This window comes from Taudactylus pleione, unplaced genomic scaffold (assembly GCF_031769625.1).
Source record: "Taudactylus pleione unplaced genomic scaffold, aTauple2 ptg000066l, whole genome shotgun sequence".
In the NCBI taxonomy this organism is placed as follows: Eukaryota; Metazoa; Chordata; class Amphibia; order Anura; family Myobatrachidae; genus Taudactylus; species Taudactylus pleione.
The window spans coordinates 31,809,685-31,824,160 of record NW_028284468.1 but is presented as its reverse complement, the minus strand read 5'-3'; positions in this window follow the sequence as shown (position 1 = coordinate 31,824,160).

Here is a 14,476-nt window from a genome sequence, read left to right as displayed (position 1 = left end):
TATTTTTCAGTGAGGTGTGGGCACCCTTGCAATCAGCATTCTGAAAGTAGAGTTCCCAGTACTGTAATTGTGCTTAGAGACAAACTAATGTGTGATGTTCAGCCTCTCTGAGTGCAACTTCCTGTTCAGAGTGCATTTATAGTTCCCTTCTGGTCTGCCTGTCACACAATCCACTGATCACTTCTGTGCATATATGGGATGGAGAACATGGGGGGAAAGCAAATAGAGGGATCTATAATAAATTGGGTAGAATAGGTGTCATCACCTATTGATCTATGGCCACTGGGGTGGAGGAAGGATTATTCTACTAGGATACCTATGTATATTACATAATATCTGGCAGCATCAACATTACTGTTACAAGTCGCGGTCACAACTTGCCTCTCTTTGGCAGTTTACCTTCTCATGACGCTGTTGTTACAGTTCCCTTAGTTGCTAGGCAATCTGCATGCCTCAGGAGGTCACATGTTATCATTAGCCCTGCATGATTGGTTTGTCTTCCTATTTGTACACACTGGCCTTTTGCCACCTCGATGACTATAGCATTCCTGTAGATCCTCTCCACTCAGCCACACTTTCAGCATTCTGTATCACCTCATATAAGAGTACTCCAGTGGCATTACCTTGTTCCCAGCTCTCCAGCCTCTCCAATGGCTCCCTAGCCGCATTAGCACTTCCGTGCTGCCACCGGCTCTCCTGCCTCTCCAACGGCTCCCTAGCCACAGCAGCAGCTTCCGTGCTACCACTGGCTCTCCAGCCTCTCCAATGGCTCCCTAGCCGCATCAGCAGCTTCTGTGCTGCTGCCAGCTCTCAAAGCCATACCATAGAACACAGACTTGTGTATCGGCTCTCTAAGCTGCAGTACACTAATTAGTACATAAACTAGTACACAAACTTGTGTACCAACTCTTATGGATGCAGTACCCTAATTAGTACACAAAGTAGCACACAAATTTGTGTACCAACTCTAATGGATACAGTACACTAATTAGTACATGAACTAGTACTAATACTTGTGTACTGGCTCTCTAAGCAGCATCAATTGTTTACTTTCTTCCTGCTACCGAATCCAAACCACACCATCGGCTCTCAAAGCTGCATCAATTGTTTACTCTCTTCTGCTACTGGCTCCACGCTTCACCATTGGCTTACTAAGCCAAACTGTGTACTTTCTTCTGTTACTGGCTCCAAGCCGCACCATTTTCTCTCAAAGCTGCAACAATTGTGTACTATCCTTTATTACCAGCTCCAAGCTGCACCGTCGGCTCCCAAAGCCACAACAATTGTGTCATATCTTCTGTAACTGGCTCCAAACCGTACCACTGGCTCTCAAAGCCACATCAATTGTTACTCTCTTCAGCGACCAGCTCCAAGCTGCACCATCAGCTATCAAAGTCGCATCAACTGTAACTCTCTTCTGAAACTAACTCCAAGCTGCCCGATTGGCTCTCAAAGCCGCATCAATTGTTACTCTCTTTTGCAACCGGCTCTAAGCTGCACCATCGACTCTCAAGGCCACATCAATTGTGTACTATCTTCTGTAACCAGCTCCAAGCTGTACCATTGGCTTCAAAGCCACACCATCGGTTCACTAAGTCATACCTTCGGCTCCCAAGTCTACCTGAAGTTATTTCTGTTTATGTTATTGATCTCACCACTGAATCCCATTGTACCTTCGTGTGAATCACTACTACCCCAAGTTATAAGCCCAGGCGGCCATCTAAGTACTGGTGAACATATCCTAGTTCTAAGGGAACAATGGGCAGTTGTTATTGGTGGAAGACCTCGCTAGCCTGGGTTCTGGGGGTTCAGGATTTATAACAATTACAAGGACTTGTTACAGGAGATTCTTACAAAAATTAATAAAATATGATAAATGATTTGGGGGATATGCTACAAAGGTCTTCTAGACATGCCCACAGGTGGCACTAGACACTCACTGCATGTATTTTCTACAAAAATATTCTAAAATATGTTTTTAAATAGGTATTATTTACTTATTTCATTAAGAATCAACAATTTCTAAGACATTTATTGAAAAATCATTCACCAGTACCATCCCATCTTTCACCATTCCTTCACCACCAAGCTCCCTGAGTGGATTATCGACAACAGCCTCGCCATTTTTTTCCCCTTCCACTCCCTCCTTGACCCACTTCACTCTGCCTTTCATCCTCTCCACCCCACTGAAAACTGACCACTCCACTTCCTTTTGACACTGTGGACCACTGCTCCTGCAAATTCTTCACTCCTTTAGTCAGTTTGACACTACCCTCTCCTGGCTACCATCCTACCTCTACGATCACTCTTTCTCTGTCTCATCTCATAACTCCACCTCTCTCCTCTACCACTTCCAGTTGCTTTTCTAGTATGGTCTAGTATGACTTAGTATGGCCTTCAATACCATCTCTGTGCTGATGATACTCATATCCACCTCTCCTGCTCTGACCGCTTTACCTCTCATGTCATGTCTACTTCTACTCCTGGATGTTTCAGTAGTTTTTAAAGCTAAACATGTTTAAGAATGAGTTTATTGTTTTTCCACCTTCCGTGTCTCTACATCTACCCCACTCTCACTATCTGTTGACAACATCAACCTCTTTTCTGTTCTACATGTTTGCTGCCTAGAAGTTATCTTTGATTCCTCCCTCTCTATCACATCCCAAATTCTGCACTCACTCATTCATGCTGCACCCCCCTCCTCCCTCATTTACTCATGTTATCCCTGCCAATGCCATTATATCCTCTTGATATTCTTTTAGTAATCAGTGGCCCATTATCTTGGGCAAAACTCGAAACTTAATGGCAAATTACTTACCTTAATGTAATTTTATTATACCATTTTAGTATTAATCTTTTGGTTCTCATATACAGTATGTGGCTTGCATTTCGGAAAGATTCACTGCAGTTTTAGATTAAAATGTTTACAAAGCATGTTTATCCTAACATCCTTTGTTCGACAGGTGTGTGGGTCAACATCACCAATTGTGGTTATTTTTTTTCAAGGTGGTCTAGTGCACTTTCTCAAAAATTAACATTAGGAACTTCCTTGGTGTATAATCACAGTGATCAGGGAGCAACTGGAGACAACATAAGAAGAATTTTTTTCTGCTCTTGGGCAAGGCAAAACAACAGGCTCATACACTACATGACCAAAAGTGTGCAAACCCAAATGTCACTGCTTGTTGAACATGTTATTCCAAAATAATAGACAATAATATGTAGTTGGTCCACTCTTTGCTGCTATAACAGCTCTCACTCTACTTGGAAGGCTTTCCACTAGATTATGGGAAATGACTAAGGAGATTAATATCCATTCAACAACAACAGCAACAGTGAGATCAAACACAGATGTTGGACAATAAGGCAGGGCTCACAGTCAATGTTTCAATTAATGCCAAAGGTGTTTCATGATGTTGAGGTCAAGGCTTTGGGCATTAATGGAAACAATGACTTTGAGGCTGGTCAGTCAAGTTCTTCTACACCAAATTTGTCAAACCATTTGTTATGGTCCCTGCTTTGTGCACAGGGAATTATCATAATGAAAGAGACAAGAGCCATTTTCAAACTTCTGTCACAAAGTTGAAATTGCATTTTCTAGAATGCCACTGTTTGCTTCAGCAACAAGATTTGCGTTCGTTGGAAATAAGAGGACATGGTCAAACCATGATTAACAACATCAGACTATTACTTTACATCTGGCACTTTGTGCAGTGCAGTTGGATCCCACTGTGAAAGCAATAGAGTACTTTGCCTGGAAACACCGCAGGTGGAAATTCCGCTATGGATGTGCTGCTTCTGGAGTTTAAACAGCACTATTAGCAAACTATACTGAATAGTATATTTTTGGAGTGGGACCACTTAGGTAGAACACAATTGACACTCAGACAATGGAGGAGTAGGTTCTTTTAGTGGCTGGCTGATAGGTGATTCCCCACACGAGTCAGCAGTTCTGGAGGATAGTCGTAACACCTGAGAGAGGTGTTATGTCATCTCTAGCCTGATGCTGAGCCCAGCTGTGTTCTGTAAAGGATTCTCATTGGAAATGCCAGCAATCAGTGGCCTGCTGAGTGTTGTAAGCAGAAAAATTGTGTCCATAACTGCCGGTACTGACAGTTACATTTAAAAAATTTATAATGACTGTTCCAGGAAAACAAAAATTCTTGAGTCATCAAGGGTGCCGAGATGGGAAGACGGTTAACAAATTACCCAGGTCCAGCCCTCTGTAAGGGCCCGGGCCTCAGAAGGTATCTGGGAGAGCAGAGGTGATGCACCCATGGCCCCTTTTATGTCACAACTACACCCACTGGGCATGCACAAAGTGGGAATGTACGCCAGGGCAGGGCATAGCCACTACCCCTTCAATGGCACACCCCCAAAGTGTTTGGGCCTGCCCAATGTATTGACAGCTTTGTGAAAGTTTTAATAAAGTGTTACAAATGGCAATGTGTCCTCTCAGCCTTGCCTATTGGATTGGACTCAAATAAACTAACTGGGAGAGTTGCTAATCACTTGCCAGGCACATGCTTCTGCAGTCTTTCTGTGTATATTTGCACTAGCAGGTCTTTTTTTATCCTTGGCAACATCAGCTCTGATTAGCTGCACAACCCCTCCTCTAACTACGTAAGGAGGTTCTTAATCAATATTACCGTTGGTCATTAGTCTAATACTAGCTCACCTTGCAACTTGTTTTTTGGAAATCTTTGATATTGTATATCAAATTTGTACTAGTCATTTCCCTCTGGACCGATCAATATTGCTATGGACTGTGGGCCTGATTCACCATGGATCGCATATTAATCTGTGAAAATATGCTAATGTCTGCCACCGCTAAGCCATCTTAGAGACACCCACTACTGCCTTCTTACATCCGTGATACCTGCATATACATTGGTAACATCTGTTCCTCACACACAATTACAACAGCTCTGACCTGTCTCAAAATTTGCAAGTCTCATCGTGTGCAGTGAGTACTGCGTCGACAATTGCCGTGGCTAATTTATGCACACCCATGCAACGGCGTTCCATCATACAGCACACCTGCTTTTTTGCAACCACTCCCCTGTCACCACCCCCAAATGCTCAAGGCCAGTTACTTACTCTACAATGGATTCCACAGTGTGTCCATAATCGCAGTGCGATTGCCGTGCATGCGCAGTGTGGTGCAAATGCAATCGCAGGACGCAACAATCGGTCGATCTGTGTACACTGTTGCAATATCAATCCATGCTGGATTAGGCCCTGTGTTCTTAACTTTGTTACTAAATAACCCCTACCTGTGCCATGCATCATTATACTGTGTACCAAACCCTTAGCTGTCTACCACTCACCGACTCTATTTTGTCTGGTTTATGGATTACAAACTGTACATAAAGTTTGGATCTCTTCCCCTCAGCATTCAACTTCAAACTCCACATTGATTTTAACTACGTGTCTCAGGACACAAGCTCAGCTGACGTTCCAGTGCCTCTGCCTACACCCTCCAGATCTCATCCATTGGAATAAAAATCTACCGGTAACATCCTACTAGTTACAGTGACAATATCCTATAATGGTCCTGTATTCTCTCACAGAAAATTTGTAAAATCTGTAAAATCTGAGCCTACATTTACAGTCATCTAAGAATCAGGCCCTTAGCCAACTTCATGTCAGAGGAATGTTCTGGTGTTTCAATTTAAAAATATGGGAATCCTACATGTTTTAGTGTCAAGCTTTTGAAGAATCACAAACACTCTCTTTCCCAATAATAGCTTACATCAGATATGCCAAAGGGAGGGATATCTACAGCCCTGATTAAAGTCAGTAGAAGTAATTTTTTGTACAACCACTCTATTCATATAACTATCAAAAAGCAACTCCTCTCATCCATATTTAACAGAATTCTACAGTGTGCCAGACACCAAGTGGTAAATTTACTAAAGTGAGAGTTTTTAGAAGTGAGTTTTAAAAGTGATGCCCATAGCAACCAATCAGATTCTAGCTATTATCTTCTAGAAGGTGCTATTTAAATGTTAAGTAGAATCTGATTGGTTGCGATGGGCAACATCACTTTTAAAATTTACCCCCTACACTCAGTTTCCGGGTTCGGCTGCACTGGTCGGTGGCTGGGCAGTGGGTGAAGAGTCCCTGAAGCCCGCCACTGTTATCCCCAGCATCCGGTTACAGTGTACAGGTGGCCACATCTCTCTTAGGTGCAAACACACCAACCTGTATGACGTTTTAAAGGGGCAGGCACACCTACCATTTTACTTCTGCAATGTTTCTGTTTGTAGTAGACGCGGGTGGTCAGTGCCCCTGGGTTCTATCCGGGTACGACAGCAAGTCTTTCCTGGAGGGGAGGAGTGGTAGATGGTGGGTGAGATACCACAGATGGGTGCTTGTTGAGCTTAGTATTAACTTTGGCATTGAGCCTGGCCAGTACTACTAAGGTACTACCTTTGTGTAGGGCCGTAACTAGGGTGGTACGACAGGGCACCTAAGGGCAGGGGGCGCTGCTTAGGCCTGTCAATTTTCTGTTTGTAATAATTTTCACTTGTAGTTTCTTTTTATTTTATCTCCAGTGTCGCCTGCCCGCCCCTATCTCCTCCCTGGCCAACTCCCCCTCCATCTGGCCACCTACCCAAGCACCCGGGACCCAAACCCATCACCTCTCACATGACAGTCAGACACCTTACTTAGCTATCTGCTGCACAATTTCTGATGGCAGTGCATGCTGCCACACCCCTTTTAATATGTGCCTCTTATGTCCCTATTTGAAAAATAGGGTGGTGGTGGGGTGCCAATGCTCTATCTTGCCCAGGGCACCAAAAAGTCTAGTTTCAGCTCTGCCTTAGAGTGTCTCTGACAGCCATATTGTTTGGTAGCAATAAAGGTAGTTCAAACAGGCATCTGTTTAGTGCAAACCTCAATGCGGGGGTCTCTCGTAAATTCCTCCGGCATGTTAGACCCCGCACCTCTGTACTGGGTCTAGTAAATCCTGAAGTACAGGCAAGCATTCACTATATACCTGTGAAATCATGACGCAGCATAATCACAGTACTACTGATGCATGGCATTTTATCAACTGTGAATAGTGGATAGATCCCTAATTGCTATACTAGAGACCCCTTGCAAAAGGCAAAGTCTCTGACACAGTGCCAGGGTCTGTGCTTTCACTGTGCGGCACCATCTTCCCAAAAATGTCACTGGATGGAACCCAATTGCCATCACAAGCCAAGTATATACTTTGGGGGAGGGTGGTGCAGCGGACCTGGACCCCTCCAACAAGCCCAGGCCTGCTTCATCCCCCTCTCTGCACCAGTGGTAACAAGTAAGCAGCTCCAGTGTATACTTCCATTTGAGAGTAAGCAGTTCCAGTGTATACTTCTGTTTGACAGTGCTACAGTTCAAACATCACATTTGAACAAGCAGCTTGATATGTAAATATGGGGTCATTGTGGTCAGAAGACACACAAGGATGAAGCAATGTCAGTTTTGCCTCTTCTGGTTCTTAGTAACGTGACTGCTTATGTCACTGTGTGACTGTTCTTATAGATGTCCTACTACTTTAATAGAGGTGTATGTCTTTATTCACCTGGAATCCCTGTGGTTTGTCCTTTGAGGACAGTGGGGGTTGCATTTGTCTGCTGTGGCACATTTTTTTGTTTGATGAATTGACTCTGCATGTATCAAGGAGCAAGCATGCCGCAGGAGCACAATGGCCACAAAGGTATTGCTGTAATTGAAGACATCTGCTTACAGCTAGGAAGCAGACAGGTATTCTTGTGGCTGTGTTCTAGCTACCCTAAATAAGCATAATACAAAATGCTAATCCAAGTCTTGCACCAACTGTTTCACTTACGTGTGTCACAAAGTATAATGTAATAAAATTTTCATGCAAATATACAAGTTTCTTTTATCAAAATATTTGAAAAATGATACTTTTGAAGCAGAATGAATACACAAGATACCGTAAATAAATATATAATGCAAATGAAAATAAATGCAGCTGGAAAGAAGAAAAACTCAGGGGGATGAAGTCTGTATTCTCACCCGAGGCATGTTTCTATACATTGCTGGCACCATTATGAGGATCCCATGATATAGCTTGACAGTTCCATGTACATTCATACAAACACTTATTGCATTACTAAGTTGCAATAATTAACTAAAATCTTGCTGGGTATAAAAGTGCTTTACATACAATTGGTATAATCAGTTTTAGTTTTATATTACGTGTATTTAATGAGGAAATATATCAAAGAACAAAAAGGTTTTTTTTAGCTTTTTTTTGTTTTGTTCATATTGTTACTCTAATTGGATTGCACATTTTATGCTTTATTTTCTTTTATTTATATTCAGTAAATAGCAACTTGAAAACAGCATGTTAGTGAGCAATGTAATAATACGAAAAGGTCTAGAACCAAAGAAAAAGAAATAAAGAAATGTCCTACAAGAATTCATGTATCTATTTCATTTAATTCAATACTGTTTGTTTGAACACATCTAAATTATTTAGTATTTTTAGGAGGAATAGGAGAAAGACACATCATATAGGAAGGTTACCCAAAAAAACTGTTCTGAGTCATGGAGTTATTCTAAAACAAATTAGAAAACACCATTTGAGATGAAACTTAAAAGCAGTTTGAGGGTCATATTGATCAATCCAGTCAGTGGGTGTGGTTTTCCTTGCCATTAAATATTTTTAATTTTTTGCTAGGTGTTATTTTATTTGAATACGCTAAATGATGCATACTTGCTGACATCTGAATGGACAAACCGGATGAAGTGGTGCTGGTGGCAGGTACGGGGGCTGTGGTTCCGTGAATTGCGCCAGGAGAATTCCCCAAAATGTGGGAGAATTCAGAACAGAGTAAATATAAAATTATAGTTTAAATAACTGATGAACGTAAATAGAAACATTTATTTACCACAACCCAGTGCCCAATTAAATAACCCTGCATCCCCCACCTATAATGGTTTCATTGAGAAAGCCTGTAGGGCAGTGGTTCCCAATCTGTCTTAAATTGTTGCGCCCTAGAGTATCAGAATTTTTTTCATTGCACCCCTAGGCCGAACAATTCTTATTGAGAAATTCAGAAAAAAATATTAAATTAAGCAAATTGTATTTACAGTCATTTATTTAGGGGTGGATACGATTACGCTTCAGTTTGTTCACATGTTTTATGATAGGCAAAACCAGTGCTGATGGCTTCCAATCACATGAGCCATAAATAATCTGATTTGGTCCTGGACAACCGACCCTTGGCACCCCTGTAAGTGCCTTACTGATGTAGAGGAACCATGATTACACTGAAACCATAACTGGAAAAAAGTGAGCAAATATAGTAGATAGAGAGCCCATGGCATTACAACACCCTTCTGTTACTTATGTATACTTTGATCCAGTGTGTAACTACTATCCTAAAACAGCAGAAACTCTTCAAAAGTGTCCATTAGAGAAGAAATGTGTAGTTTAGGAGTGTGAAGCCTTTCTGATAAATAACCCTAATGTTTTGCCTTGTATATACTGTACAAGGGTCATTCTCACAACCAGAAGCATCACTTACCTGGGAGACACCCGGTGCGGCTAGACTGAGTTGAAGGTGGCGTGGCTTCACGGAAAGGGGGTGTTGTCACCCCGTTACCGCCTCCCATGCTCAGCACACAGTGGGCTTCCCCAGCACTCTTGCAGCTGCTGGGGCAGCACACAGTCTCTCCCCTGCCTCTCTCCATGTCCTGGCTTCACGTTGACACCATTCCACGGGTGGTGTCACCCAGTGCGGCCCGGACCCCCCTGGTGATGCCAGTGCTCACATCACTTCTTCATTCTGGTTTATGGAACTGTGGTCTTGATCCAGAGCTGTATGATAATGCCGTCGCTGTTGTGGCTCTGTACACAGCTGCAATGAGAAAATATGCAAATGTCGCAGCCGCAGGCAGAGGTATAGAGACTCCCACCTGCAGCGTTGCAAAGCTGTGTAAAATGTTGTATCATCTGCATACAAAGACACATCATCGGCTGCAGATCAATTGATTGTTGCAGTCCTGAGTCTATGGAACTGCAGAATGGTCATGGGAATTGAGATGCCAGACCCATATTCCTTATGTACGGGATCCCAGTCACAGGGTGTGACACTCCCCCAAAATAGTGCAACACCACTGCAGTCTTTTCTGCCACTCCCAGTTACCTCCCCCAAATGCTCCTTGAATGTCAATCACACTGTGAATAAATAGTAACTGCGAACGACTACTGTAATGTACCTTGATTCATGCGAACTGTGACTTAGATGCATACGAGGTTTACTGATAATTATTCAACTCTGTTAACATCGGAATAGTGTACAACTCTCAATAGGGTCCTGTATCCATAAAAATGCTGTGTGCAACCGTTTGTGAATTTGTGGGTTAACTGAAAATTTGCAAAATGGTAAAATTAGTTTTGATTTTGATTTTTGCCACTCCCTTTAATAATTTAAACTTTTCAATATTTCTCCATAATTACTGCTTGACTCATCCTGATTTTTGCCTTACATTAATCATGAGAAAGGGTAAGCACTGGCAGAGTAAAACATTTTGTGTGTTTGAATGCTTTTAATACACTGATCAAAAGCCACCTACAAATGGCATTTGCAAATAGGCGCAAAAGACATCCCATTAAAGCTATAGACTGATGCTGGGTATTCATCACCTCCAGGGATGAGGAAAAATATGGCATTACATGGAATAGAAATACTGTACAGTCCCCTGCTAAACAGCGGGACATTCCCAAAATGTGCCTTCTTCACCCCGTCAATCCCATTCAAATAGTCTTAGTCTCTGATAAATATCAGTTTTTGGTATATAGGCTTATGTAGCCTGCACTCAGCAGGTTGCATTCTGATCCGCCCATTGGAACATGTAAATGTTGTAACCCAGCAGATGCTGTCATTACATAAGTCCATGCAAGTTGCATAAATAATGCTCATTGATATACATACACAATGTGGAAGATGCATTTCTACATACTCTTATTGTATAAAATAGTGGCCCTAGCTGGCATGTAGACAAAAATGACACTGTATTGTTCTTTGAAGGATGACATTAATGGCATACTTTTAGGTGCTCAGATTAGGTTTTTAATGGGGCAATTCTGCCATTGGGGCTGATTCTGAGTTGAGAGCAAAGCAAAAAAAGCAAAAAAAAAGCAAGTAACTTTGTATCTGGAACAAACCATGTTGCAATACAAGGGGTGCAAATACATTTATTGTTTTTGCATGCAACCACAGGCACAACACCAGTGCTGTGTAACCTGGTGGCCAGGGGTTAAATTGGGCAGGAACGGGGCAGAACTACTTCTGCCTCCACCACGGCCCAGCACAGTGAGTGCCCGAGTTATGGACTCCTCTTCTAGGAGGAGATCCACATAGTGCCTGTCTGCCTCTCACATCAGTAAATTAAGCAGGTAGTGCTAGTGAAATCTGTTGGGCCATGGATGCCTCATCATCCTCAGGTCCCGGCAGCTCCATGCATTTCTTTTGTGGTGCAGCATACATGATGCCATGCCACTGCTGTGAAGAGGAGCAGGAGCCACCTGACCATTCACTGTGAAGGCCCAAGGACAAGAAGGTAAGAAGGGGCTGGAGAGACATTGGTGGGGGATGCTGGGCAGGCACAGGGGGAGAGAGAGTGAACAAGAAAGATGTAGTGGTGTGAGCTGGAGAGACACAGGGAGGTAAACAAAAGGGATCCAGGAAGGTGAGCTGGAGAGGGGAGCTGGAGAGGTGGAGGGGGTAAGTATGAGAGGCACAGGTTGTGAGCTGGAGAGATGGAAGGGTGTGAGCTAGAGAGACACAGGGGGTATGAGCTGGAGAGATGCAGGGGGCTAAAATAAAGAAATGCAGGAGTGTGAGCTGAAGAGATGCAAGGGTCTGAGCTGGAGAGACAGAAGGGATTCTGGAGAGATGCATGGGGCTGAGCTAGAGAGAAGCAGGATAATTATGCTGAAGAGACACAGGAGGATGGCACTGGATAAAAACATAGGGATGGAGCTGGAGGGATGCATGGGCCTGAGCTGGAGAGATGCAAGGGTGTGAGTTGGAGAGATATAAGGGTGTGAGATGGAGAGCTGCAGGGGGTTAAACAAATGAAATGCATGGAGTGAACTGGAGATACTCAGGGTGCTGAGCTGGAGAGATGCAGGGTTGTGAACTGGAGAGATCCAAGGGTGTGATCTGGAGAGACACAGAGGTATGAGCTAGAGAGATGCAGGGGGGTAAACAAAGGAGACCCAGGGGTGTGAGCTGAATAGTCCGAAGGGGAGTTGGAGAGATGGAGGGGTAAGCAGGAGAGACACAGGCTTGTGAGCTGGAGAGATGTTGGGGTGTGAGCTGAAGATATGCAGAGGTGTGAGCTGGAAAGACACAGGGGGTGAGCAAGAGAGATACAGGGTGGATGAGCTGGAGGAATGCAGGTGTGTGAGCTGGAGAGACTGAAAGAGAGTTGGGGAGGTGCAGTTGGTGAGCTGGAGAGACACAGGGGGTTCAGCTGGAGAGATGCATGTGTGAGTTGGAGAGACATAGGGGTGTAAGCAAGAGTCAGGGGTATGAGCTGGAGAGATGTATGAGGTGTGAGCTGGAGAGCTGTAGGTGGCTGAGCTGGAGAGACAGAAGGTGAGCAGAACTGGAGAGATGCAGGGGGCTGAGCTGGAGAGATGCAGAAGGATGGTGCTGAAGGCATGCAGTGGTATGGCATAATAGAGACACTTGGGATGGCACTGTAGAGACGCAGAGGGATGGAGCTTGGGAAGACAAAGAAGGATAGTATCTCTCCAGGATGTTTGATCAGGGAAGTCCACATTTTGTCCTGCCCAAAATCTTATGACTATGTATATTTGGTTGAACCTCTGTTGTATGAAGCTGACACTTATTTCTACTCAAACAGGTGGCTTCTGTATCAAATGATCTCCTATATGCATACTGAATATATCTACTCAAGACACTGCCTGCCCAGGGAGGCTCAATTTCTTTAGAAGTTTCCCGTTGCAGAAAAACAGCCATATAGGTAAGAAAAGACTCTCATGCACAGGGGATACACAGGGCTTGCAAAATATAAATAAACGGGGGGCACTCAAGAGACAAAAACTTGTGACCCCATGAAAAAAACTCTAAGGGGTGGCAGAAAAATAACTAAGACTGACACTGATGGCCATCCCTTTAATTTTTTATGTTTTTCATTTTACCAAATTTTCTACTAGGACACTGCTTGTTGAAGCCTCCTTTATGTTGAATGCATTTTCATGTTTTATTATATAGTTACTTGCATACATATACTGTATATGCACTTTCCTATTTAATGAGTGCTATTTTGGTGGAAGAGGCATATAATTGAAAGCATTGTCCTGAGATGTACATTTTGGCTGGGTACATACTATACAATATTTTGGCCAATGTTACGATCCACGACAACCATCGTATAGTATGTAAGCCTAATTCCACTCAACTCTTTGTTTGATGAATTGTGTGGTCGCTTCTTCCCATCTGAGGTGCTATAGTTGGCTAACATTAATACTGCAACAATACATTGTACGGTGGATTGCGCAGTGTGTATGCAGATATATATCGTTACATCGTATTGGCCAGGCACCAGATCACCAGATCATTCAGCTGTGTACCCAGATTAAATCTCTCTGCAAATTTTCAATCTGCCCCACCTGCAGTGTAGTAAGGTTTTGACAAAATGCAAATTGACTTCCTCTTTTTTGCTTTGCTTCCAACTCCCAAGAGATAATGAAGTTAGTGCCACTCAAGTTCTAAAACGTTTAAATGTATGAATTTGATTTTTGCTTAAAAAATAAATAGATAAGAAGAAAATTAGACAGCATTGGTTTATAATAAATTGCTTAATACATCAACATAATATTCACACATTATGTGTAGGTTAAATTAAACAATTGTAAAAAATATTATTTTAAATTGCTGGACCTTGTAAACTTTACTTAATGGGGATAAAGTCGTATGTGTGCCTAGCATGAGGCAACTTGAGACAACTGTCACAGTATATTATAGCACTAATTTACTAAAGATCTCAATTCTAAAATCACATAATTCTATAATACAGTATATGGCACATGTATATAATAGAATTAAATATCTAATTTCTCATTTTAGTATCTAAGAGGCGCATTTGATGTGCTGTAACACTGCAATGTTTAATTTAGATTATGCAAAAATAAAAGTTAATAACAGTTTACATTTAATCCTGATCTGGGCAATGTCTTCAAGTTATGAGGAGTGTTAGAATATCACCGAAATAAAGTGCATACTGCATGGAGCGATCAAAGTGATTACTTATAAGAAGCAACTTCACTAACCGCAGGGAATGTAAAGCATTATATGTCTTATACATAGACATGAGCAAATCTGCCAAAGCCTAATCCATACTTTCTAGTGGCATTGATATTCATAGAAATATATTGTCCCTTTTATCTGGTTCCTTAATTAAGATTCAGAGCACATGA